Source organism: Talpa occidentalis, unplaced genomic scaffold (genome assembly GCF_014898055.3).
Source record: "Talpa occidentalis isolate TD23 unplaced genomic scaffold, MPIMG_talOcc4v2.1 talOcc4.6, whole genome shotgun sequence".
In the NCBI taxonomy this organism is placed as follows: Eukaryota; Metazoa; Chordata; class Mammalia; order Eulipotyphla; family Talpidae; genus Talpa; species Talpa occidentalis.
This window is the reverse complement of record NW_023604972.1, coordinates 126,173,331-126,200,712: the sequence shown is the minus strand read 5'-3', so window position 1 is coordinate 126,200,712 and position 27,382 is coordinate 126,173,331.

Here is a 27,382-nt window from a genome sequence, read left to right as displayed (position 1 = left end):
TGCTGAAGGGAGCAGCGGGCAAGTCAGGAGAGATCTGCTGCACCATGTGGGTAGCTCCCTGGCCGGGGATCGAACTTGTGCTGCAGTTGCTGCGGATAGCTTCATAGGTTGTGTCTTAACCCCTTGTGCCACCAAGGAGTCCCTCCACTGATAATTATTAAATTAAAAATAATGTAAATGAAAATTAAATAATGTTGGGGGTGAGATTTGCCCCCTGCACCCATGGTGTCTAAAGAAATCACAGTGTATATCACTAAAGTTTAGAATACAAAAGTGAGATTGTCATGGAAAGATCATGTTTGACTTATGAACTGCAGAAGAAATTCTGAAGGTGCTTTTACTCTGTACTATGTGTTGTTAAAACTTTTCTCTAAAGCCTCAAAAAAAATTTTTTTTTTAAATTTTGATGGCAAGTGAGAATGGAAAATGAAAACAGTAAGAAAGACCTTCCCCCAAGTTCAAAGCCAATAGAAATTCAGGCAGTGATTGCTTTTGACATACATGACAGCTCATTACACTATAGGTTCATAGAAAAGAGTGAATTTGAACTCCAGTATCTTGCCATATTTCCCTCAAGTTGATAAATATCAGTTTTAAATTTGTCAGATGAGAAGAAGTGTCATGCACTTGGTAGGAAAAGATATCTATTTATTTTTAAATATCTCTTGCTCTAACATTAGATCATAAATTACTTGACAGTTGAAGATGGTAATGCAGTTTTCTGATAGAGTTCCTGGCCAGATGAAAAAATTTTATGGAGTTTTACAATTTGAAATACTGAAAAAGAGGTCAAAGTGATTTAGATTCTGAAAGGATTCATTGTCAGAAATGAAGTCTCTCATCACCACATTATCTGCAAGAATATTTAACTCATATTCAAATTTCAACTTTTTAATGATTTTGAAAAGTTATTAATACTAAGTGGTACTAAATGATAAAATGGCATAACCAAATACTCTAGAGAGTGAGATGCTTTATAAATCTTTATAGTGACAATGCTTTATAGTGACAATGTAAGGCAATTTATGAATATGTAAACATGTGCACTGTAAATATGCCCATTTTCTCTTGTTAATTTTTCATTGGGTGAATAAAACATAAAAGGATTCATGTCTCCCTGCCGTAAGTATAAAAATACATGAATTTCACCCACAAATGCAGAAAGAATAATCAAAGAGGTAATATAGTTTTTTTTTTAATTTTAATAGATGCTATTTGCTAATGTTATAGTGTTTCACTATTACATAGTTGATCTATTTCTACCTTCTATAACTACCTGGGCAATAGTTGGAAACACATAAACATTATAGTAGGTTTTAACTCAATCACTGAAGGAGTATGATTTTAGGTTTAAGATTATACACCATTAGATGACATTTGTGTACATGGAGAAACTCATGGAACAATTTCAGAAATGATATCCTGTGCATTTACACACAGTAAATATGATTTGATAATGTTCATCTACATTATTGGGTTCTTATTAAATTAATCCTCCTAAAATTATAAATATATTAAAATTTTCATGCAGTTCCTTACAGATGAGGATATGAAACAGAGTGCCTTGTCTGCTTTTACTGTGAAATGTGAGCTCATTCATTGATTAGAAACTTATTCTACGGAAAGAGATAAGGACCTAAAACACTGATGGCTATGAAAACCTAATTTTACAATTATAATCAAAGTGGAATCACTATAGCGTATGCATTGTATTGGACTAATAAAGTTATTTGTGTTTAAGATGAAAATTTAAGTCAGACAATTTCAACACCAACATGTCATATGATTACATAGGTTTTATAGTTTTATATATATATATACACACACACACACACAATAGTATATTGATATCAATAACAAAGTTCAAGTACAATGTAAGTAACAGGAAGACTGAGTTCAAAAGAGCCAAAAAAAATGTGATCTTGGGTTATCATCTACTATGCAAATGAGGGGACAAATAATTATTCAATCTCTTCTCTGTATTCTGCTCAGGCAATACATGTTTTATGACATTACATCTATGTCTACCTTCAATTATTAAGTCACTGAGAAAGATTATTGATGCCAAAGTATAAAAAATTTAGTGTTAGATAATTACTTAACCAAAGTGATGATACAATATATTAAAAGTAAGTAAGGCAGAAAATAGCATAGCAACCATTAAAAGATCTAGTCTTTTTGAATTATTGAGTCCTTGTTTGATTTGAGAAAATCTATATTCTTTTAACAAGCAACATATAAGCAGAAATTTAGGATAATAAAAGAACAGTTCATTCCAACAATCCTGGTAAGCAAAATAGTTTATTATTCAATGTTCAGCTACCATATATCTCTTCAATCATTTTATAAATGATCTGTATAGTTTGAAAAAGGTTGTACAACTTTTTCCTGGAAATACCGATGTAAGCATTATTTATAATATATTTTCATGTATTTCTTTAATATATTTTATATATTATGCTGTATATATATATATGTATATCACAATGTAAAGCAAATTATTTAGTTCTCCTAATTCAAAATGGCAGATGAAACACACATATTTATTTCCTCTTCCCCAATGATGTGTTAAAAAGAATTAATCTAAAATAAACTTTAAACACAAATAACAGAAATTCTCAAAAAATGTAAGTTAAAAATTATTGTGCATTAACATTATCTTTCTTGAATCTCCATGTAGTCACATTGTTACAGGGCAGCCCCTATACAAAATGGGTTGCCTGACTGTGGGTCCTCACCTGCGTGCTTAAAAGGACTTATTAATACTTTACTCTAGGCACACACAAAAGGTTAATAAAAGGTTTATTTACAAGGGAAGGGCAAATGAGGAAATGTACAACTCAGGGAGAAAAATGGGAGATTAAAGTCTTAAATGCATCCTACTCGATCCACCGACCTGGAATCCCAAATGGCGCTCTGAGACCTGGCAGCAAGCCACGAGACTTGAAGCCAGGAGGCAAGCAAGCGAGAGAGACCCCAAGGCCCACGTGTCTGTTTTTTATACCAAACCTGGCTGCTTAACTCCACCCTCAGGTCCCAGCCACCTTCCCTTTGGTGGTGATGGGATTTGTCTTTTCCAATGTCTTGATGGCTTTAGTCTCGAGTGGGGGTGGAGTCCATAAAGCCTGTATGGAATTAGCTCAGGACATCCATTCCCCCTAACAACATCAATATGCTGACTAGTTGATTTTGGAAGGCTATTACCTAACAGACCATTTCAAACTTTTATTTTTATTTTTTTAAAGATTTATTCATTTATGCATACAAGAACTGGGTACAGGCCAGAGGTGCGGGGGGCGAGAAGATTCACCAGAGACAGAGTGGGGAGCAGGACAGGCAGACTGACTGAAATGCACAGCTGAGGGGAGCAGCGGGTGAGACAGGAGAGGTCTGCTGCTCCATATGGGTAGCTCCCTGGCTGGCTGGGATTGAACTCATGCTGCAGAGGGGGCAGATAGCTTCAAAGTGCTGTGCTTATAGGTTATGCACCATCAGAGAGGCCCTCAAACTTTCAATTTGATACTCAACGTCCTATTTTAGTGTTTTATCTATACCTTTTATTCCCAAATACATACTAGAGATGCACAAAATCACTTGAAATTTATTAATTACATCATACTCTTTCACTTCTCTTTGCCATTTCCCATGTTATTCCCATTAAATATAACTCACTCCACCTCATTTTTCAAATTGAGAAGATATGACTTATTCTGTGGGACTAAAGAGTCAATTCTAAGTTTAAAGCAATAAAACAATTCATCCTAGGGCATTTCATAGATGGCTATTGTGGGACATGATGTCTGGATACTTGATGAACATCTGGAATAGCCAGAGGTTGTCAGCACAGGGAAACCATCTTGTAAAACTTTCAATTCTAAGAAAACCTGTGCCCTGTGCCACTGAGGATATCAGAGGGCTATTAGGGAGGTTATTGGTGAAGATGCTATGAAGGTTGGTGTATTGTCAGTGCAATCTTCTGTTCTCAGCAACATGAAAATAAATAGTTTTTTGTTGCATTGGGCAACACCACACTAATAAAGCAACGGGAGTCGTGGAGCAGGCTACATAATGCACGATGCTGCTGAAGAGCAAGATACTTTTTTTTTTAAAGATTTATTTATTTATTTATACAAGCACTGGTACAGTCAGAAGCGAGGGAGGGTGAGAGAATTCACCAGAGCCAGAGTGGGGAGCAGAACAGGCAGAAGGACCGAAGTACACTGCTGAGGGTGTTAGGGGGAAATGATGTCCTGAGTTAATCCCATACAGGCTTTGTGGACCCCACCCCCACTCCAGACTAAAGCCACCAAGACATTGGGAAAGACAAATCCCATCACCACCAAAGGGAGGATGGCTGGGACCTGAGGGTGGAGTTGGGCAGCCAGGTTGGATATAAAAACAAAACACGTGGGCCTTGGGGGCTTGCTATCGCTCGCCTCCTGGCTTCACTGCTCCTGGCTCACGGCCAGCTCTCAGAGCGCCATTTTGGGATTCCTGATCAGCGGTTCAGGTAGGACTCATTTAAAACTTTGTCTCCCACTTTTCTCCCTGAGCTGTATATTTCCTCATTTCCCCTTCCCTTGTAAATAAACCTTTTATTAACCTTTCGTGTGTGCCTGCAGTAGAGCATTGATAAGTCCTTTTAAGCGCGCGGGTGAGGACCCACAGTCAGGCACCCCGTTTTGTATCGGGGTTGCTCTACAACAAGGGGAGCAGTGGGCAGAAGGAGAGGTCTGCACACCATGTGGGACCCTCCTCCAGTGGCCTGGGAGCAGCCGGGGATCGAACCGGTCGAATTGGCGCTGCAGAGGCTGCGGGCAGCTTTGCAACCCAGTGCTCAACCACTGCGCTACTGGGAAGGCCCAGCAAATACTTTTTATTGATAGAATTATACAGCATCAGTTGTGAGAGGAATGAGGACAAAGACAAAAGGGAGGGGTGAAACTAGAAAAAAAAAGTGCTCTGTCATCTAGAGTATCAGGGGTTGTGAGTCGGCCCTCCAGGTACTTCTCATCTGCTTGATGACTTGGTAGTGTAATTGAGATCAAGCTCTAGATCTCCAGCCCTGGTTTCAATCTTACCAACAAGGCTTTCCACTGATCAGCTTCTGTGGTCCCTTGTCATACATAGGTCCTCAGCCCCAAGGGCATTACCAGTCATACCTCCTGATGCATACCCTTCCCAGGGTGATCAAGCATTAAGCTCTTGGTTGATTTGAAAGGCACCTTGTAAGGTTTGACTCCTATGACTTATTAACCTGGCAGTTCTGACATTATAGGAATGTAGAACTGCGGGTAATAAAATGGTGGCCGAATGGGCTGCTTAGGATTAGCAGACACACAGTTTTTATTCTATAGCATACAAATGAAAACACCCAATTAATTTGTATATAATATGTTTTGATCATCAATTTTCAGGAATGTGAAAATATACAAATATTTTTTAAAATGTTTACTTTTTAGAGAGCTAAGATAATTTCTTAGCAACAATCTATGCTTACTATTTTTCCATTGTACTATTATAGCATGTTAGCATAATTATTGCAGCATATCAGAAATAGACATTAAATAAGAATATAAAAATTAATATTCTTATTCCTATTTTCAGGCTATGACTCTTTCTGAATACAGATTACTAGAAGCATTTTATTATTATTATTATTATATTAATCCATGACTTTTGGAATCTCTTCCATTCTTCTTCTAGCCAACTTTATTTTGATTTTCACAAACTCTTGTTTTAGGGCAAATAGATTAGTTTTAAAAATCTACAGTTACATCACTTCCCAGCAACATCACTTCCCTTCAAGTCCTTTCTAGATATCTTTACTTAGCCTTCCCAGTATATTCTTAAATTATTGTTCAGATGCAGCAGGTTGGCAAAAATGGGGCAAAAACACCAAGGGGGGGCATTTTTTCCATAAGCTGACAAGTTTCATTTCAGAATGCAAATTGAGAAGAGTGCTGTCTTAAAGATGACCACTCTTGACTGAACCAAAAACAGCCATAGAAGATGGAATTAAGATGCCCAGATTATGTAGATCTTGTCAATGTTCTGAAGTGGGTGTGCTTTGTTGCCATTCTGGACCCAACTTTTAGTATCATCATGATTTAGCATAAAATAACCAATTAGACTCTACCAACTTGCATTTTTTTTTTAATGTTTCTTTGTTCCTCAACCACAAAAATTCTTCCCACATCCCATTCTCGGGACACTGATTTGAGAAATTTACTTCCAGTCACCTGACAGGAGACCTTACATTACTTGTTCTTTCTCAGAAGCTGGAAGCATGGGTGTTGGCTTCTGTGCCATTGGGTAGTGGGCCCATATTAAGCAACAATAGGAGATAATGCTTTTTCATATTCATATGCACTTAGCTTGTCACTTGAGGATATTGTTAAGTGGCATGTTTGATAGGGATCTGAAAATACTGTTCTATGGAAAATATGTCAAAATCAGTATTATTCATTGTCCAAATGTTAGCATATTTTAACTACTTTCTTACACAGATTCTGGTTTTATCTGCTTTATTTTTTTTTTTCCCTCCACTCCTAATGCATAGATAGACTATACCTGAGATATTTTACATACAGACAGGTGAAGGATTTTCAGGGGAGATTAATATTGTTCAGGAATTTTGGAGGAAATTTTAGAACAAGTTCTAGAGTGAATAAAAAGATAATTGAGATTGAAGGAGTGATGTTACAAAAGATTTGTGTGTATGTGTGGACTAAATGCAAGAAAATATTGTAATTTATATTTTGCTTCTTAAATTATGCTTTTTTAACTGCAGTATAAATTCAACCTTTGACTAAAAGTTATATCTCTATGGAATTTAGTTCTGTATCTCCATTTAAATACATTATATATATAATATATATATATATATACACATATATATGTAAATACAGTCAACCAGATGATCCAGTTTATGAGCAATCAGATTTGAAACTTACCTATTCACATTCCACATAATAATATTAAATGCAAACAGTAACATATGAATTAGGAGGTTTTGCAGGGATCAGAGTATGGGTTCACACACCATTTGTAGCACTGCTAGTCTTTCAAATGAAAAGGATAGCATAAATCTTTCATCTTATTTAAAAAATATTCAACTGATTAAAAAGTTCTTAGTGCTAATGAACATGTTGTCCTAGAAAATCAGAAGTAGTAAAAGATCACAAAGTAAATGTCTATTCTACCAAGATTTATATTCCATAAAACTTAGAAGTGAGTTGTAAGAATTAATCAGTATCTTGGTAGAAGATAGATTCAAAATTATGAGATTTTATTTTCAAATATTTTATTCTAAACAGTGTGTGAATAAAATAAGATTGAGGAGAAAGTCAAGTTAATCCATCACTCAAGTCAGGAAATCTTATTAAAAGAAAAATAGTCTTCTAACATTTCACAGTATACCGACAATTGCAAAGTATGGTAGATACAGTTATAGGTGGATAAACTAACAAACTATATCTCTACGCCTAATTATTTTGAAATATAGCTGAAGTTCTATAAAGTGTTTCACAGTGTTATTCTGTGGTGAGAAGAACATGGTAGGAATGTTTAATGCTATCAACTACTTGATTATTCTATTGACTGTGGGGTTATATCTAAAGAAATTATTCAATAAATTATTTGAAAAAAAGTACTTCATGTTGTACATGCATATGAATTTCAGGGACCTTTTCAATGAACTATAAAAGACTAAACAATGAAATACTCTAAAGCTTTCTGCTTCCTATTAACAAACTGATTAAAAAGCTGCCACATAAGGTAACTAAACAGATGTTCTGAGATATTAAAATTTTAAAAAGGTATTAACAAACAATTTCCTATTCATTTTAGGGTAAATATTAACTACTTAATGGAAGAGTAATAAAATTTAGACATTAAAATAAATGTTCTTTCTGAAATTGGACAATTCATTATAATGAACTTCATGTAAGTTTTTTTGATATTAAAGACGAAATTACATTCTTGTAAGCTTTCCCATTGTTCTCCAATTGAAAGATAATTAAAATCAAATTAAAAATAATAATATAACAATAATAAGAAAAACAGTGTTAACAGTGACATTATATGGCCTACGTTGCTAAATCTTGTTCATGTATTATCTTTGCAATCATTATTCTACCTATTGGAAGAACAATTGCCATAATAATAGCAAGCAGATATGAAGATGTATTATAAAATTTAGTCTTCAGACTCTGGTCAATCTTACTTCATTCATTTGAGAAATGAGTGAATATTTCCTGTAAGAAGGTAAGCAAACAATCAAACAGCTTACAGCAATCCCCAATATGAACTTACACTGTCTGAAATAAATGTGCTTATCACACATCTAAGCTACTTATAATGAGCCAATACTTATCTAAAACAAACAAGAGGGCCTCCTTGGTGGCATAAGGGGTTAAGACACAACCAATGAAGCTATCCACAGCCACCACAGAACAAGTTCTATCCCCAGCCAGGGAGTTACCCACATGGTGCAGCAGATCTCTCCTAACTGGCCGGCTTCTCCCCTCAGCAGTATATTTCAGTCAATCTGCCTGTTCTGCTCCCCACAATGTCTCTGGTGGGTCCTCTCACCCTCCCACACCTCTGGCCTGTACCCCAGTTCCTGTATGCATAAATAAATCTTTTAAAAAATAAAACAAGAGTTCTAAAGAATTTTTAGAAACCAAAAAGAGAAATATATAAATTTAATATAAAGGTGTTATCTCGCTGATTGTTAAGCCACATACCAAAGTCAAGCTATCATCAGAATAGCACTCCTTCAAAGATCTTGGGGTTCAAATAAGCTCCTTGCCTTTTCTGAATTTGTTTCCCCATATTTGTTTTATGAAAATCTTCAAAAGTTTAGTAGATAAGAAACTGACAGGACTTTTGGGGGCACAGAGTGGACTGTGGTTGGCAACCTCTAAAATGACTCTCAATTCTAATATTTAGTCTTGTGTAATGCTGGTATTTAATGTCTTGTGTAACTACACCCCTTTTATTTTTACTCATATTGAATATAAATATGTTTTAGTTTAGTAAAGCATGTTGTTGGACTATTTCAAAGCCTTGAAAATATGGGGGAAAATAAGAAAAAAGAAGAAAATAAATGAAAAGGAATGATCTAAACCTTTGAATGTGCACTGTGTTCCCAACTTTCACCTTTTGGGCGTCATTGACTCTTTCTAAAATGCTCATAAAATCTTTATAAAATTTTGATGACTGTTACATATTTCATCATATTGATGATAATGTATGCAGCTATAAGTAAGTCCGTTGATATCATAATAACACATAAAGCTTTTTTTTTTTTTTAAAGAGATCCTGTATTTATTTTATTTATTTATTTATTTATTTATTTATTTATTTATTTATTTATTCATACAAGCACAGGGTACGGTCAGAAGCGCAGGAGGGTGAGAGAATTCACCAGAGCCAGAGCGGGGAGCAGAGCAGGCAGAAGGACCGAAGTACACTGCTGAGGGGAGCAGCGGGCAGCAGGAGAGGTCTGCACGCCATGTGGGACCCTCCTCTGGTGGCCGGGGAGCAGCCGGGGATCGAACCGGCACCGCAGAGGCCGCGGGCAGCTTCGCAACCCAGCGCTCAACCGCTGCGCCATCCGGGAGGCCCCACATAAAGCTTTTTGTGTATAAAATGTTAAATCAAAGTGGAATTTGCATTAGACTTGGTCTAATACAATTAATATATAGAGCTATTGACCCAATCATTTCTTCCTCACTAGATGACTATACAGGCATGATGTGATTCAATTAATGAATTATTTTCAGAGTATAAGTATAAAATGCCATGTTTGATATTTTTCGATATGTTTTGAATGGTATCTTTTCAAAGTAATTGCCTGGCATTTAATGAGTTTCTGTTGATGACCCTTCCACTGTCAGTCTTTAATGGCTAAATCGTTGGAAAATGTCTTTATGTTAGTCTTAAAAATGTCTTCAATATTTATATAGTTTTGTAATTAATATATGTAATTTCTGGAAATGTGCCAAAAGTATTGGAGGCAAAGTCTGGTTCACAAAACTTTGTAATAAAAAAAAAATCATTGATATTATCTGTCTCTAAATATAGATTTTTTAATTTTAATTTTATTTTTTTAAAGATTTATTTTTTATTTATACAATAGCTGGGGTACAGGCCAGAGGCACAGGAGGGTGAGAGGATTCACCAGAGAGAGAGTAGGGAGCATAAAAGGCAGACTGACTAAAATACACTGCTGAGGGGAGCAGCTGGCGAGTCAGGAGAGGTTTGCTTGCAGCACCATGTGAGTTTCTCCCTGGCCTGCCAGGAATCAAGGCCCAATACAGGTATTTTTTATATCTTAAAAAAGTTCTCTGAGCTCAATTCAAAATTATAAGGCACAGTTTTCAGCAAGAACGCTTCATTTCATAATAGCTGACATTTATTTGGTACTATATGTCAAGAATGCTTGAATTTTCACAAAACTTTGCCAGGTAGCAAAGACCCTGGAATTAATAAACTGGTTTCCCACTCAAAAAAAAAAAAGTGCTTCATTACAATATGGTCTAGTCTTTCAAAGTTACCATTGTAAAGTTCAATATTCACTTGAATCTGTAAATTTGGAATGCTCATAAAAATAATCTGTCACTTTTATAATCACATCTAATACATTTCTCTAATTGTGTCTTTATGGCTTAATAGAGTTACTTTTTCCACAAAAGCATTCAACTTAGGCAACAATAATGAGATCAGACTTAATTTGCAACAGACTCAGTGAAATGAAAAATTAGGTTAGCTTGATTTAACACAATTGGTCAAAAGGCCAAACTAAATCCTTTTTTAGGCAAATTCAATGTCTCTATCCTGTCCTCTTAAAACCCAATTTCTTGTAGTCTTTTCCAACAATTAAATTTTAAATTATTGTAGTTTTATAAGCATCTCTGATGACATTATCTGGCTAAAATCTTTGAGTTTTTTTTAACCTCACTATGATTCAGTTTCTTATTTTATAAGTGGAAATAATATTCATGTCATGTTACTTTTGAGAGGATTAAATAGATGCCTTCTTCATAATCCTAGACTTAAAATGAATTCTTCATAATGCTTAACAAAGTGCCTTCCACATAAAAAGCAATAATATTTTGATATCATTATAACCATTGTTACATTTAATTATTTTTTTAGTTATTCCACCCTCTTCCACCCCAAGCCCTCATTTCTTCCTTAGGCCTAATTCATAATACCACTTGTCAGTATTGTTTTAGTTGAATTAGCCAAAGCAAGTTAATAACAAAAAGAAGTATAAAAGTATCAGCTTTCTGAATCTGGTGAAATGTGTATATGGAACTGAAGTTGCTGAGTTCTTATTCTTACTCCATTTATAAATTCTTTTGACATTAGTGTATTCAGTATTTCTAAATGTTAGGGTTTTTTTTGCTGTACATTGAGAATAATAAAGTCACATAAACTCTGATAATTTCCTATGAACATGCATGTTCATCCTTCAGCTCAGGGTGTGGCACATACAACACTCGGCATGGTGTGGACATGCATGATTTATCTGAACACCTGCATCCCGTGACTATCCCCCTCATCTTCGTGGGGGGCTCCCCATTGTATATAGTAACCGTGCAGGTAATGCTGCCCTCGGAACCACAGGCAGCCAGCTTCTCTGCCCCCCTTCCTAGCACAGTCAAGGGAAGGTGTGCACTGCAGACATGGGCAACAAGTCCTTCTCTGGTCCTTTTGAGAACTACAGGTAAAAGAGTTATAAGAAAAGCAAAAACAGAGGCAAATGCAGTGTGTACCCCTTAAAAAATACATAGTTTTTGCTCCAGTTGTTGAATGGCGGGTGGTTCTCCCTCACCTGGCGCAGTGTCTAGTCCTTGCTCTGAACCTCTGATGTTCTCTATTTCTCAAAACAGCTAAGTATTTTTGGAGGCATGCCATCAAGAGTCATGACAGATCCAATCATTATTACAGATTTTCTTCTATCAGTTTTCAATTTTCTTGTCAAAAGGGGGGTGAATTAGCAGAACATTCAGTCTAATACTGTGTACAGATGAGTTGTTTCTCTAATTAAACTGTGTCATCGCTTCCTCCCAAACTCTGCTTGCCTCGCTGTTCTTTGCTAAGGCTTTCTAATGAGTATTTTCCTCATGTGCTAGTATTTACTCCGCTTCTTCTCTGGCACATAGTCTTCTTTGCCATTGACTTCTAGCAGCTATCAATGTTTCCAAAGGAGGGGTTTTAAATATCTATGTTTATAACTGAGTTACATACCATATTTGCCTCTCCTATAATTACAAACTGTCTTTAATTGGATACTTAGCAAATTCTTAAAAATAAGTATTATTTAATTATAGATAGTATCTTTCCATTTCTTTCTGGCTTGTGAAACATCCTTATATTCCATCAGGAACCTATAAAGCAAATTTTAGATGTGATTTGTTTAAATTTCCACAGCCAATTACTTAGAAATCCTAGTGATACAACTTGACAGAATGTTTTATTTCCATTCTTCCCTTTGCAGTAATACTATTGCCTTTATTTGGAACTCATTATTTTCTTACTGAATTGTTAAGTTTGATTTCTTACCAATTTTCACGCTTCTGATATCTAGTCTACTTATTCAAAAATGAAGATTATATAGTCTACCACCAGAATAAGTCTTTCAAGCAGAAAAATAAACTTTGCTGGCTTTATTTCCATTTTCCTTAAACACTTTCAGGGACTTCAGGCAGAAAATATCAAGTTAACATGTGAGAGAAATATGTTCTGAGTAAAATTCGTAACAGGAAAGTGACTGATTTTTACTGTTATATAATCACAAATACACATGGAATTATTTTCCACCATTACAAAAGTGCAAAGTCCCCTTTTTCCTTCTTGTTTTTTACTTCTGTTTCATTCTTTTGTCCATTACACAATCTCTATCGTCATTTCTACTTTGAAGCCATCCTTCCAGGACCCAAGCTACACCCCAAAGTAGTGGAACAGTGATTTTATGCATTGGGCATTATTACCTGCTCTGGTTTGATGGGGCAAAATAAAAATATTATTGTATAAAGATAAAGCTGAAATTTGATTTGTTACAGATTTCAGAATCTATAAACAACCATTCTATTTTCTTGCTGATACATCTTATAAGACTTTGAATATAAATTTTATGTAAGAAAACCTTTGTATCTTTAATCAAATATCCTTTCCACTAGTGGTAAACACTACCTTAAAAGGAAGTGGAAGACAAAATCCCAGAGTCTCAGGTATAGAATAATATTAAATGTCCTAAGCTGATGTTTAATTCTGACCCTGGTCTATTTTCGAATGTATTCTTCCACTTCTGTCTTGTAGCACAGATCACAATGTGCTTTATTGTATCTCTCTTATGTTATAGATGCTAAAAAAATTCACTTAAACCTACAGTTTTTCAAACTGTAAGAAACACTTCAGAATCTCACTTACATTTACGTACTCACTGTGACTAAGATTTGGACTATGTGGTGAAAATAGAGATGTGAATGGGATTTCTAAAAATTGTCTTTATGAATGTGGTCCCTCTGATTTTATTCATTTATTTTAAGTGCTGTTACTATTTAAGTATCCATTTTTTGAAAAGTTTTCTTATTTATACAATCTGCAAAGTGATCATGATGTTAAAGCTCCAGTAACCTTAGACAGGAGATGATTTTTATATTTTGAGGGCAATTTATAAAGATGCCCAAGCATAGAGATAGAAAAGCTTTGAGTCTCCATAGATACCACTATATCAGCTCTGTACTGCTATCTTCACAATATTTTTTTCCATGATAGAGAAATAACCTTGCAATTTTTTTAATATTTATTTTATTTATTTATGCATACAAGAGCTGGAGTATAGGACAGAGGTGTGGGGTGGGTGAGAGGATTCACAAGAGACAGAGTGGGGAGCAGAACAGGCGGATCTTCTGAAATATACTGTTGAGGGGAGCAGCAGGCGAGACTGCTGCATCATGTGGGTCACCTTCCTGGCCAGGGATCTAACTCACTGCAGTAGCTGCTGATAGCTTCGTAGTGTTGAGACTTAACCCCTTGCACCACCAGAGAGGCCCTGAACTTGCATTTTTCACCCCAACAGTCTTTTAGTATATGTATCTATTGTTAATTCTAGATACTATATTTTCTACTCTTCCATTTACTTCCTCTGTCCCCATTACATATACACATAGACATTAAGAAAATACAGGGATAAGTTGGAGCCAGTCATGTATAGCACAAATCGTAAGAGTTTCACCCAACTCTGTACATCACATTTGTAACTTGCATTCAGTCATAGTGCGGATTTATTCCAGAGAACTTAACAAACATAACCAGTAGGTCTGTTAGTCATATTTTAAAATTCTGTTTCACAATTGTTAAACCCAGAACACTGCTACACTACTGCACACACACAATACCACAGCCACCAGGCCCTTGTGACAGTAGACAGGCCGTCATTTCAGGTTGGCAGATTATAATTTCCCACGTGTTTTTTTTTTTTTTTCCCCAATCATTCTATTCATCATCTTTCAGAAGATCATGCATTCATCCTCTGTCCATGTCACTATACCAATCTCTGCCTAGTAAAAATCAACTATTTCCCAAGATTTTGTATCTGAATAGTCACATTATAAGACATTTCATTTAACTGTTCACTTCAGAATTAAATTCACCTTTCTAGTTCTCTTGATGCAATTTCTTTGTGCCACTGTGTTACTCATTAGAGGTTTCTTTGCATTATTATCCTCCTACACCCCTGCCAGTAAGAGGAGGTCTCCTAGAGGGCAGAGAGTGTATCATTCCTTTTTACATTTCTCAAAGTACCTAACAAAATTCACTGCATTTAGTTAAAACAGAAGGAAAAAGTGTTGCTGAGCTCAGTTGACTCTATACTAGTTTGGAAACTTCCATGGATAAAGGATATTTGTTTTCTTAGAGCTCTTAAATATAGCACTAATTTTATAGAAAAGAAAGTATATATATATTTTTTGTTATTATTATTTAAGTGCTTTAAATAATAAGTGAACGTTATACAGCCAGAATGCTTTCCTGGAGTCAAGTGAAGTAGGAGATAGTGTTATAGGACAACCCCAATACAAAACGGGGTGCCTGACTGTGGGTCCTCACCCGCGCGCTTAAAAGGACTTATCAATGCTCTACTGCAGGCACACGCAAAAGGTTCATAAAAGGTTTATTTACAAGGGAAGGGGAAAGGAGGAAATGTACAGCTCAGGGAGAAAAGTGGGAGACAAAGTTTTAGATGAGTCCTACCCGATCCACCAATCTGGAATCCCAAATGGCACTCTGAGAGCTGGCTGCAAGCCAGGAGCCGTGAAGCCAGGAGGCGAGCGACAGCGAGCCAGGCCAAGGCCCACGTGTTTGGTTTTTACACCCAACCTGGCGCTTAACTCCACCCTTAGGTCCCAGCCACCTTCCCTTTGGTGGTGATGGGATTTGTCTTTCCCAATGTCTTAATGGCTTTAGTCTGGAGTGGGGGTGGGGTCCACAAAGCCTGCATGGGATTAGCTCAGGACATCCTCTCCCCCTGACAATTGCAAGAGCTATTGTACCAACTGCACCAAGGACAAAGGCAACTTTTCTCTCACACACGGTGATAAGAGAGATATTCTTTTTAATGTCCCCCTCCCTGAAGTCCTCTTCTCTTTCCTGCTCCTCCATCTGGAAGGCACCAGACTCACCAGTTCCGCTTTCATCAGTGCTTGGGCCTATGCACTGGAGCTTCCTCAACCTCCAGAAGATGTCACGTGGCACCCCAATGGGTTTTGTCCTGAGATGGGGAGACTGAGGCTGATTTTGCTCTGGAGCAGAAGAATATGAATCTCTTTAGAAGGGTAAGGCGGGGAGGGCTTGCCCAGGGCCAACAGTAATGGCGTGCCCCATATCACACATGTTCGGCATTGCCAGATACTCAAAGAAAACAGATCAAGAACTAGCTCCACCAATTATTAAAGTTTCTCTAAAACCGTTAGTGAATTATTGATTATATCTATTGTAAAAAGAGATGGCGATTCTTTTCACCTAATTTCCTCCAGTTTGTAATCTCCAGCTCCTGTGGAAAGGCAAAAGGGCTGCCACCCACAATAAAAATGGTGGAACCACCTTCACCCCCTCCCCTTCTGCCATTGTAGAGTGGGCCCATAGAGTCTGTTCACCTGCCTCTTCCCTAAAAATAATTGCCATGTTCACCACCATTTTCCCAGCTGAAACATTTCTTGAATTTACTCACTCATCTTCTTGCTTCCTTGTAATCTCCTAATAGGCCCTATGCCACCATCCCTTTTCTTTATAACTGAAATATATTCTTATTCACTGTCTCTGTGTTTGCTACCTGACAAATTATTCTTTGCTCTGCAATCAACATAAAAATTCTGAAATATAATTAGACATCTCTCCAAATAGAACCCTATAATATTCTTCCCTTGATTGACAGATAAAAATAACTCCTTAACATGGCTTAAAAGGTCCTTCAGTTATTTTTTTGTAAAAATATCTATAGGAAACCATGAAACTAACCTAGCTCCCATATTTAAATAGAAAATCAGCATCAAAACCATAGTCTGCAGTGGGGTAGAGTAAGAGTTTAGAAGAGCAAAGATAAAAGAAATGTAGTAGTCTTCATCATATCCACATTCAATTTTCATAACTTCCTCCTACCCACACAAAACAAATGAAAAATAATGACTGTTTCCCATAGTGAACATGTTTTGGAAAAACTAGCCAACAATAGTAAAGCTTTTCTCTTAAAATCATCCAACTGGTATAGTAATCAAGGCCAATGGACATGCCTCTAAATGTCAACTAATCTCTTAGACTCTCACCCTAATCACCACACCTCCACAATTAACATCCTTAATCCCTGAAATCCTTATCGTCCAAACTTACATGAGAAAGTAGCTTGCTCTACCCAGAAAGACTGTGCTTTTACAGTATGGTTTTCCATATCATTAGTAAGTAAGGAATTTGGGTGGTCATGTGGGAGGGAAGGTGATGCTATTTTCAGATATCAACTTATCAACTGATGATTTCTTATTTTAAGGGTATAGTGATCAGCAAATGAACCACTTGTCTGACAGGAGCAAGACTAAAATTTCAAGGACAAGCATGTTTTGGAAAAACAATGTAAATATTCAACATAAAATGTGAGAAATTTTGTGTCTCATATTAATGCTCACCAGAAACTACATATCCTCAAAGAATATCTCAACTGTCAAAAAGGCATGTATATAATCCTATCACCATAAACATTTGCCTATTATGGCAGAGATATAGGATGGCCATTCACTTACCAACTTGAATTCTCTCTCATAAAGACTTATTCATCTATTATTACTAGGGATATCCCAACTAAACATGAATAGAAACCAATACTGGGCCATCAATAGGTGTCAATCCTTGAAAGTGAAATATGAGCCTCCCTGGTGGCACAAAGGGTTAAGCACAGCACTGTGAAGCTACCCACAGCCTCTGCAGCACAAGTTAGATCCCCTACTGGCTAGGGAGCTACCCACATGGTGCAGCAGACCTCTCCTGTCTTGCCTGATGCTCCCCTCAACAGTGTATTTCAGCCAGTCTTTCTGTTCTGTTCTCCACTCTGTCTCTGGTGAAATCTCTCACCCTCCTCCCCTCCAAACACACACACCTCTGCCCTGTATCCCACATCTTGTATGCATAAATAAAAAAATCTTAAAAAAAAAGTGAAAGATGGATTTCATCAGCTATTCCCCCCATGAAAAGAACAATTTGAGAACAACTTTCAGCATGAAGCTCTTTTCCTGATTGTATTGCCCCTCAAAACACCAGTTAAATAATTTCTAATCTATTTCTATTTAAGTTTCTTTAAACAACCCTTTCAATACCAAAGGAAATGCTCCAGTGCATATGTGACCACAGAATCCACTCAAACCACTACATACACTATCACCAGAAACTTCTAGGTTAATTGTATTCTCAAACTGCATACAAACAACTCCACTAAGGCAACAGTTCACAGAAAATTTCTTCAGGGGATGTGCCTCTCCTCCAGGATGATGAACCAAAATAGGAAATATACAGTGAAGTCACTTCAGTGGTTATTAAAAACAATCTAGGAGTCAGATACGGTTAACATTCAAAATGATCAAATTGAAAAATAGGTGTTTATTGACAATGCAACTATATAGTCTACAAGATTCGAGGAACTGTTAGATTGGAAATCTTAGAATAAGGGATACTTAAATTTCTTGGATCTGTTGAACCTGAATCTTTGTTAGCCACATGATCACTTTTGTTTCCTCATGCTACTGAATAACTAAAGATGAGGGGATTTAAAAAAAAAAAAAAAAAAAAAACAGTGGGAGAGATATTCTAATGAAAGTCTACAAAAACTCAAAGGATCAAGTATTCTTATTTCAGAAGAGTGGAAATCTGAAAGCAAAGAAATAATGTTGACATGTTTTGATGCATCTCTGTTATGTTCATAATTTTTTTAGATATTAATTCATGGTTTTGGATAATAATTTTTGGATTATATTATCCAATAAAGTGGATTTATAAGTTTGGAATGTGTTTGTCAAAGTTTCCGTTCCTTCCATTCTGTAAAAATAATTCCTTATGGTAGCTGTAGTCTATCCATTGAATATTTCCGTTTGGTTTTCCCTTTGGTCATTTGGAAGACATAAACCGAGTCAAATAAAATTAAATAAACTTATATTGTCACTCATAGTGACTGGATAGAAAGAGTCAAGGGTAAGAGATTAATATAAGCAGAAATAGATCCCTCACTGCTTTCAAAGTTCAAAGGAAGGTATTACTTCTTAAGTGGCAAGAGCCTCATTGATAAATTTTGAGCTTGGAAAGTCACATTTTGAAAGCTGTTATTCAGAGAAATCAAACACTCATTTAGGAAAGAATGATGCAGAAAATGATTTGTGTACAGTTGCCAGAAGAGAGGCTATTTCAGTAATCCAGGTGTGAGATGATGAGCCTCAGAACTTAGGTGGTGGGAGTAAGCAAGTAAATAAAGTGACACACTTAAAGACGTTTGGAGGGAGAAATTGACAAGATTTGATTGCCTATTAGAAATAAGTGATGAAAGAAGGAACTGTATTAAAAATAACTCTAAGGATATCAAACTGTGCATGATTTCCTTTCTGGAACTCATCATTTTCTATTTCATAAAGCAGATGACCATATTTAAAGAAGTGGCTATGATGTAGGGGACAAATTTAGATCTTGGAGTCAATATATTTATTCAAGAAGTGATGTGAAGTGTGTATTTTAGAGTAAGAATGAGTCAATTGGCCAGACTTAGTGAATAATGAGTAACAGGTGAATAAAACAAGCAAGTACCCGCCTTTATTGGCATTGGTTCCAGTGGGGTGAAAGGGAGACAAATTAGGATAATTAATTTTAATTTTTTATAATATTTTAGAAGATAATAAGGGTAGTGGAAAAAAATAGCACTTGCTGTGCAAGATCACAAGTATTAGGATGTGGAAAATTTTGAGTAAAGTGATGAGGATAAGTCTCAGTGAGAGGAGGCATTGGAAACAAGTCTAAATGTGACCCAGTGGGACACGTGGGAAAGACTCATAGCAGAATGAGCCATTCGTGGGAAGATACTGAGGCAGAAGCTTCAGAAAGGAAACAAAAGTCAGTTCAAAGTAGGGCCCACTAACAAAATTTAGACAATTCGAGCAATCCGATATGTGTCCAAATCAATTTCTTTGATTTTTCAGCTTTTGAGCATATCCTTGATTTCTGATGAACAAAACTGTTAGAGACATATCCTGATTCTCCAGATGTGAAATCACTAAATTATAAAAGAAGTTTGTAAACAATGTATAAAAACATTAATGTGGTGTAGTCATGTCCATTGTTAAAATGGTGTCATCACCACTAGACCTTGTTGGTGACCTGTGCCATCTCTTCACCTGTCTGAAATTCATATTATATTTATATCCTAAACTTACCATTGTACAAATTGAGTATTTTCTCACTTTACCCATGTTGATATTTATAGGTCCCTTTTCCTACACAGAAAATATCAATTCCCAATTACAGCAAGGTATTTTATTTCTTTTGACAATATGTAGGAGTGAGTATTGGAATTGCTTTACCAATACCACTACTATCAATAACCTCCTCAGGGCAAAAATCTTATTTCATTATTAGTCCATAAGACAACATTGCATGGAGGAAGTGCAAGCAAGGCATGGTGTTCAAAGTCACACAATAATTCTCTGGGTGGGGCCGTATATGTATTCTGTGCATATTACCCATTTCAAGCATTTGTATTTTTGTTTTCCTCCTCCTACTTGATATAATTTAAATTTAATTGTAATCATTAACTTTGGGAATGATTAACAGGCTTCAAATATCATTCTTCATTCCCTTTTCTTACTTTAACTTTGTTATTTTTATCAGTAAGTGATTTGTTTTTGTGTTTATGATGTCCAAGTTCTTTGATATTTTTTTTCAAAAATAAAATCACACATGAATATTGCTATGTCTTATTTTATGGGATTTCCTTACAACAGGTACCAGCAATATATAGATAATATATAATGTATAATTTATATGCTAATATATGTTATCTGTACATCTACATATCTCATTTAATTTCCATATTGAAAGATATGGAAAGATCACAATTTATGCTTAGAAAGATCACATTTATACTGGAAATGATTTTTTTTTAAGATTTATTGATTTATTTATACATGCACTGGGTACAGTCAGAAGTGTGGGAGGGTGAGAGAATTCACCATGTGGGACCCTCCTCCAGTGGCCGGGGAGCAGCCAGGGTTCGAACCCGCGCTGCAGAGGCTGCGGGCAGCTCCGCAACCCAGCGCTCAACTGCTGCGCCACCGGGGAGACCCTGGAAACCATTCTGTATCATAAAATTATTTCATTCTATTTTACAGCTGCATGATATTCCATTACTACATATATCATAGTTTTCAATCAGTCTCCTGGGGTAAGTTTGTAGGTTGTTTCTGATATTTTATTATTTCAGTAATGCTTCAATTGGTACTTTGCATATGATTGTGTTGTTATATAACTTCAAAGTAAGTTCTTAAATACAATTGCTAGCTTTAAAGTGTAAATTCAAACCCAGGAATTTATGTTTTTAGATGTTATTGTATGCTCTCTATAGGATTTATATAATTTACAATCCTACTACAATTCATGTGATTTCTACTACCCTATATCTTGCAATATAGTGTTTTTATATGATTTGTATTCTGTCATGATAAGAAATGGTATGTTGGGCCTCCCCAGTGGCGCAGCGGTTGAGCGCTGGTTGCGAAGCTGCTCGCGGCCTCTGTGGCGCCGGTTCGATCCCCGGCTGCTCCCCGGCCACTGGAGGAGGGTCCCACATGGCACGCAGACCTCTCCTGCCGCCCGCTGCTCCCCTCAGCAGTGTACTTCGGTCCTTCTGCCTGCTCTGCTCCCCGCTCTGGCTCTGGTGAATTCTCTCACCCTCCCGCTCTTCTGACTGTACCCAGTGCATGTATAAACAAAACAAAAAACAAATAAATAAATAAATAAAACATGCCTCTATTTAAAAAAATAAATAAATAAATAAATAAATAAAAAAAAAAGAAATGGTATGTCAATTTTATTTTATTTTTTATTTCTCTAACTATGAGTATTAACCATATTTTTCAAATTGTCAGAAGTCACTTTTGACAATTTAATATCTGTGTGTATACTATTTAATTATACTATTTAAATTTAAATTATACTATTAAAATGTAAATCTCTCTGTGTGTATACTATTCATCGAGTGTGTGTGTGTGTGTGTGTGTATTTGTGTGTGTGTGTCTGATTTTTGCACACTTTTCAGTCAGGTATTTAATCTTTTTTCTTAACATTCAAGAAAATGTGCTATAACATACAAATATTATTCAGCCTTTAAAAATAAGAAAACTGGGCCTCCCTGGTGGCGCAGGGGGTTAAGACACATCCTATGAAGCTATCCACAATCACTTCAGCATGAGTTCTATCCCTGGCCAAGGAGTTACCCTCATGGTCCAGCAGATCTCTCCTGACTCGCCTGCTGCTCTCTCAGCAGTGTACTTCAGTCAAGCTGCCTGTTCTGTTCCCCACCCTGTCTGGTGAATCCTGTCATTCCCCAACACCTCTGTCTGTACCCCAGTTCTTGTGTGCATAAATAAATAAATCTTTAAAATAAATAAATGAAAACTGTCATTTGCTGCTACTTGGAAGAACCTGGGGGCATTGTGCCAAGTGAAATAAGGCAGAAACAGAGGGGCACATGCTACATGATACCAATTATATGAGGAATTGAACAGTCAGATTCACAAAAGCAGAACATAGAACAGTTGTTGTCAGAAGCTGGAAGGAACGAGCAAAGGAAAGGTGTTATTTAAAGGGTATAAAATTTTAGTTTTACGAGATGGAGAAGTCTAGAGATTCACTGTGCAGTAGAGAGCCTATAGTTAATATAGTTAGGTAGCCTATAGCCTTCCTTCTCATTTGCTGAGAAGGTAGAGCTTTTGTTTAAGTTAATATCACAAATAAAAAATGATAAAGCAGCTGACTGGGAGGAAACTTTTGAAGATACTGATCATATTTAGAGTATAGATTATGGTGATGATGTCATGGCTATATGCTCATCTCCAGACTAAAGCTGTATATATTAAATATGTGAGCTCTTTACATGTCAAGCATACCTCAATAAAGTGCTTTTAAAAGTATGTATATATTTGTAAAATTGATTCTTTTTCTATCTGGCTTTAACAACTAGAGTTTGAAATTGTTCACTAAGAAGAAATGGAAAACATGGAAGAAAGTTTAGTGAAAATGATAATTTTGATATGTTTTTGAAGAATATTAGTATTCTGTTTTCCAGAATGTTTCATATAAGATACATGATTAAGTTTTCTTTAGAATTTTGTTGAAAAATGCAAGAAAAATGAACTGAGTTTGCTTTATTTTGTGTTTTCCCAAAATTTGTGAGTTAAAATACAATCCAGATTTTCAGTTCTTTAGTGTGTTACTTTTGAGTTGTCTCCCTAGTAGGAGTGCATTTTGTCATTAAATAATCACAAAGTTGATTACTATATGTCTTACTATTTTGTAATACTTTGATCTATCTGTGATTTTGCCCTGTTTTTCAGTTTTGGATATTAATTACTATATCCATTCTTTCTTTTTGCTCTTATCATTCCTCCTAGAAGTCCCCTTTATGTAAATCATTGGAAAGTGAGGTTTCAGTCAATTATTTATTCTAATTGTATTTACAATTCCCTTGCTTTTCTTTGATTTTATACTTTATTACTGAAATTATTTATTTGATGATTTATTTGAATGTGTTTTAGTGCAAGTAATTTTCTAACATAATGCCATTCACATTCTGCATTTTCTTTAAATAAAAAACTTGGTTGAATTAGAACTTTCACATGATGATTTCACTGCTTTTTAAATTCTATATACTTTCTAATTTCAATTACTGCTCGCACAAGAGAGAGTAACAAATCTCTTGCAAGCTCTTGTTCATTTTAACAGAATATGGGCAGTGACCTCTGGGAGGATGTGAAGATTTACTAAGTAACCAGAGAATCTGTCTTGACTTCTGAAAGATGTATTTTTAATGTACTTTTTTACTGTGTAACTATAATTACACTTGAAATCAATCAATCATATTGCATGCAGTTAATTCCCCAGATGGTGAAGACTTGTTACTTGATAATTGAAATACTTATACCTAATGAAATACTAGACCAGAGTTGAAAGTGTTTGTCTGCTGCTTTGTTTTAGAAATGGTCTTAACATGATTTTACAGCAAATCTTTTGTGACTGAAAAAAAGAGTTAAAAATAATTAGAAGCCATTTAATCTTAGAATAACTTCTGAAAGAATGGTGCATTAAAATTAATCCTTAGATACTTTGAAGTCTCTCATTAATTCAACTGTTTATAACCAGCAATTATTTTTACAGTTCTAAAATGCTTACATGATTGGAAAGAGGAAATATATAGGGTTGTACAGACAAATGGCATTTTACAATAGCTTTTGAATGTCACTGACATTTTCATTAATGGAATTAAAATGTGGGAACACAGCCTTGAGCCACCCAGGATTCTGCAGTTACGAGGCAATATTGGCCTTGCTAGCTCTGAATTCTGTCCTTAGTTTCTTGTTTTTCCTCTTACTCTCCTCTGGAATTATCTTCCACCTGATTTCTTTTTCTATCTGCTTTTATTCAGGGAAAGCTTCTTGTAGTTTAGCTCTTACAGGCTCTGTTTTCTGGTTTTATTTCAAAAACAGCTTCCCAGTTAAATTTACATAATCTTGTAGCTCATTGAAAAACAAAAACAACTGAATTTTCTCCTCAAAGTAAGAAAAGTATACACCATGAATTCCATGACCCACCATGATATTTTTTCCTCTCAATTCCCAAATAAAATTAACGATGAGTAGAATGAAATGTATAGAAAACTAGCTTGATGACCAATTGATGATGCTTCACTGGTGCACACAAAATCCAGGCTGGCCTCAGACATGTAGTAATGAATATTGAGAGATCCAAAATAAACTTCATTTTTGATGCATGTTTAATTGGGTGAATGGATAATTTATTTGCATATTTTCAAGAACGTGACATTTAAAGAATGAATGACTAAATGATTTTAGAAAGTTTATTATGCTGAAAACTTAATAGCTCATCTTATCTATTATTGGTATTTATCATAGTTTTTGTTTATTTGAGTACATTTTTAATACAGAAGGAAATAATCACATAATAGCATTGCTTATTTTATTTCATTTCCATATCTTTATGAAGCACAGGCAACTTTGAACAGTATATAGTGAAAAGGGCACTTGAATTTAATAAGTTTTAGTCTCTGGGCAGTTTAGTAGATCTGAGGGTCACCAAAAATAAGTTTACTGAAGAGATAATCCTATCTTGAGTGCTGAATTATTCTGGAAAGTGGTGAAAATAATTTAGATCCAGAAAATTCTAGAACAATGTGGCTATGTTTGATTGTATCAAAGACAAAAAATAAAACACCAAACAAAATATTTACTGGTTGGAAATATAGAACACAATCTTGTTCTGATTGCTGTTACCAAGTTGCTAAAACTGGACAATGCAGAAATGATCACAGAAGTCCAAAAGTTATGGCCGAGGTGACAAGAGAGTTCCTGGGAACCACAGTCAAGGAGATAATCTTTGTCATAATCTCTCTCTAAACCCTCTTCCCATTTTATGTTCCTTTATTGCACTTACTATTTTCTAATTCATTATATAATTAATGTATTAATTTTGTTATTATGTATTTCCCATGCTGACTTGCAAGCTCCAAGTGAATATTATTTTCAATTATTCAATCTGTTCTCTGCTGGTGACCCATCAACCTGAACATTGCCTGCCTATAGTAGGTGCTCAATAAACATTTGTTTATTGTTTATCTATTACATAGTTTTGATTGAGGCTTTAGAACACATAATTTATAAAAATTACTTCTAACAATGCCTGGCATAAACCTTAAGTTAATAATAAAACAATAATCATTTTGTCTAATGTACCTTAAGGAGTTATATCTGAAAACTGACCATTTAGTTGACAATACTCGATAAAAAGTGTGATGAGCATACTCTTTTGCATCGTAGATATAATTAACTCACACTGCTGCTACAAAGGGATAAATGTAAGAATTCATTAATTTTCTTTTCCATTTAGAGCACCTGAAGTACTACTGATAAACAAGCATGATCTTTGACAAATGTTCTTTAATTTACTCCTGCTTTTCAAATGTACTAACAAAAAAGTCAGAAAGCCAAAACTCATGTTATGATGCCAGGATAAAAATAAAAGAAAGCCGAATCTCAAAAAAAAATACATTTGTTGAAATATGCATTTCATATGAACATAATAAGCACTGTACTTCTGAGTAGCACATTCATGGATTTCAGGTACTCTGAGAAGAACAATTGCTTCTAGTAGTCAGTCATTTGCTTAAATTTGAATTACAGGCTTCCAAGATCTTAAAGGATTTTAGTGAACAAGATAAGCACCCTCCATGCTTTCATTGAGGTTACTATATCAGAAAGACATGAATTCAAAAATGCATCTAGATGAATTTAAAAATAGTGCATATTATACAGGGCATACTAGAAACATACAGAATTATGGACTTCAAATAGCCTTAAGATCTCTGAAAAGACCTCAGATAATGTAATAGTTAATTTGAGACTGTGAAGGAAGATATTAACCCAGGTAGAGAGGAAATGTAGGAAGGAAGATTAGAATGTGAGGAGGCTGTGAAGTGAGATTTTTACTTGAAAAGTACAGATAATTGCAGAATGACATTCTAATGGAAGCACAGAAATTTAAAGGAAGAGAGGTGGGTGATGTGGCTGAGAAAATAAATGGCCTGATGACATAGATGAAAAACTTGTAAGAACTTTTAAAGACAAATGAAATTGTTTATTTGGAGACTAACATGGTATCAATGAGGAGGCTCGACTCCATGTCAGATGTGGGGATATCTCTTGTGAACCAAGGCAATACAGCTTCTCTTTTGAAGACATCTGAATCAGGTGTCGCAGTCTCAGCATCCCTGCAACAAAACCTGTTCAATATGCTCCTGTCACCTGCCCTGTGGGAGCTGCTTGGGAACTGGCAGGAGACTATGCTGTTACTACTGTTACGGGTTTGCCATGGATAATATCATTTTGTATGACCCACAAATACCAGGCCTTCTGCAAACATCCATGAATGAGAGACAGGTAAACTTGTTGGCTTGCAAGATCCTTCACAATTTGCCATTAGTCTAAAACTGAAAAAAATTGCCCATCATTTGCATGATAATAGACATAAAATAATAAAATAAGAGGTACTTAAATGACATGTTGATTAGACAACTTGGATTAAAATATACATTTGGAACCCTGATATAATCTTAAAACGTAAAAAAAAGTCATAGCGCATATCTAAAGAGAAAATTTGTTGAATAAGGATCACAAAATATATAGGTTATAAGTTGATTGTTTAGGACTTGCTATTAAGAAATGAATTCTTGGGACTCCCTGGTGGTGCAAGGGATTGAGACACAACCTATGAGGCAATCCACAGCCACTACAGCACAAGTTTGATCCCCGGTCAGCCAGGGAGCAACGCACATGGCGCAGCAGACCTCTCCTGGCTTGTCCGCTGCTCCCCTCAGCAGCGTATTTCAGTCAATCTGCCTGTACTGTTCCCTACTCTGTCTCTGGTGAATCCTCTCACCCCCCACACCTCTGGCCAGTACCCCAGTTCTTGTATGCATGGCTTAATGAATCTTAATATATATATATTAAGATTACTGCTGTTACTGGTTTGCCATGGATAATACCATTATATATATATA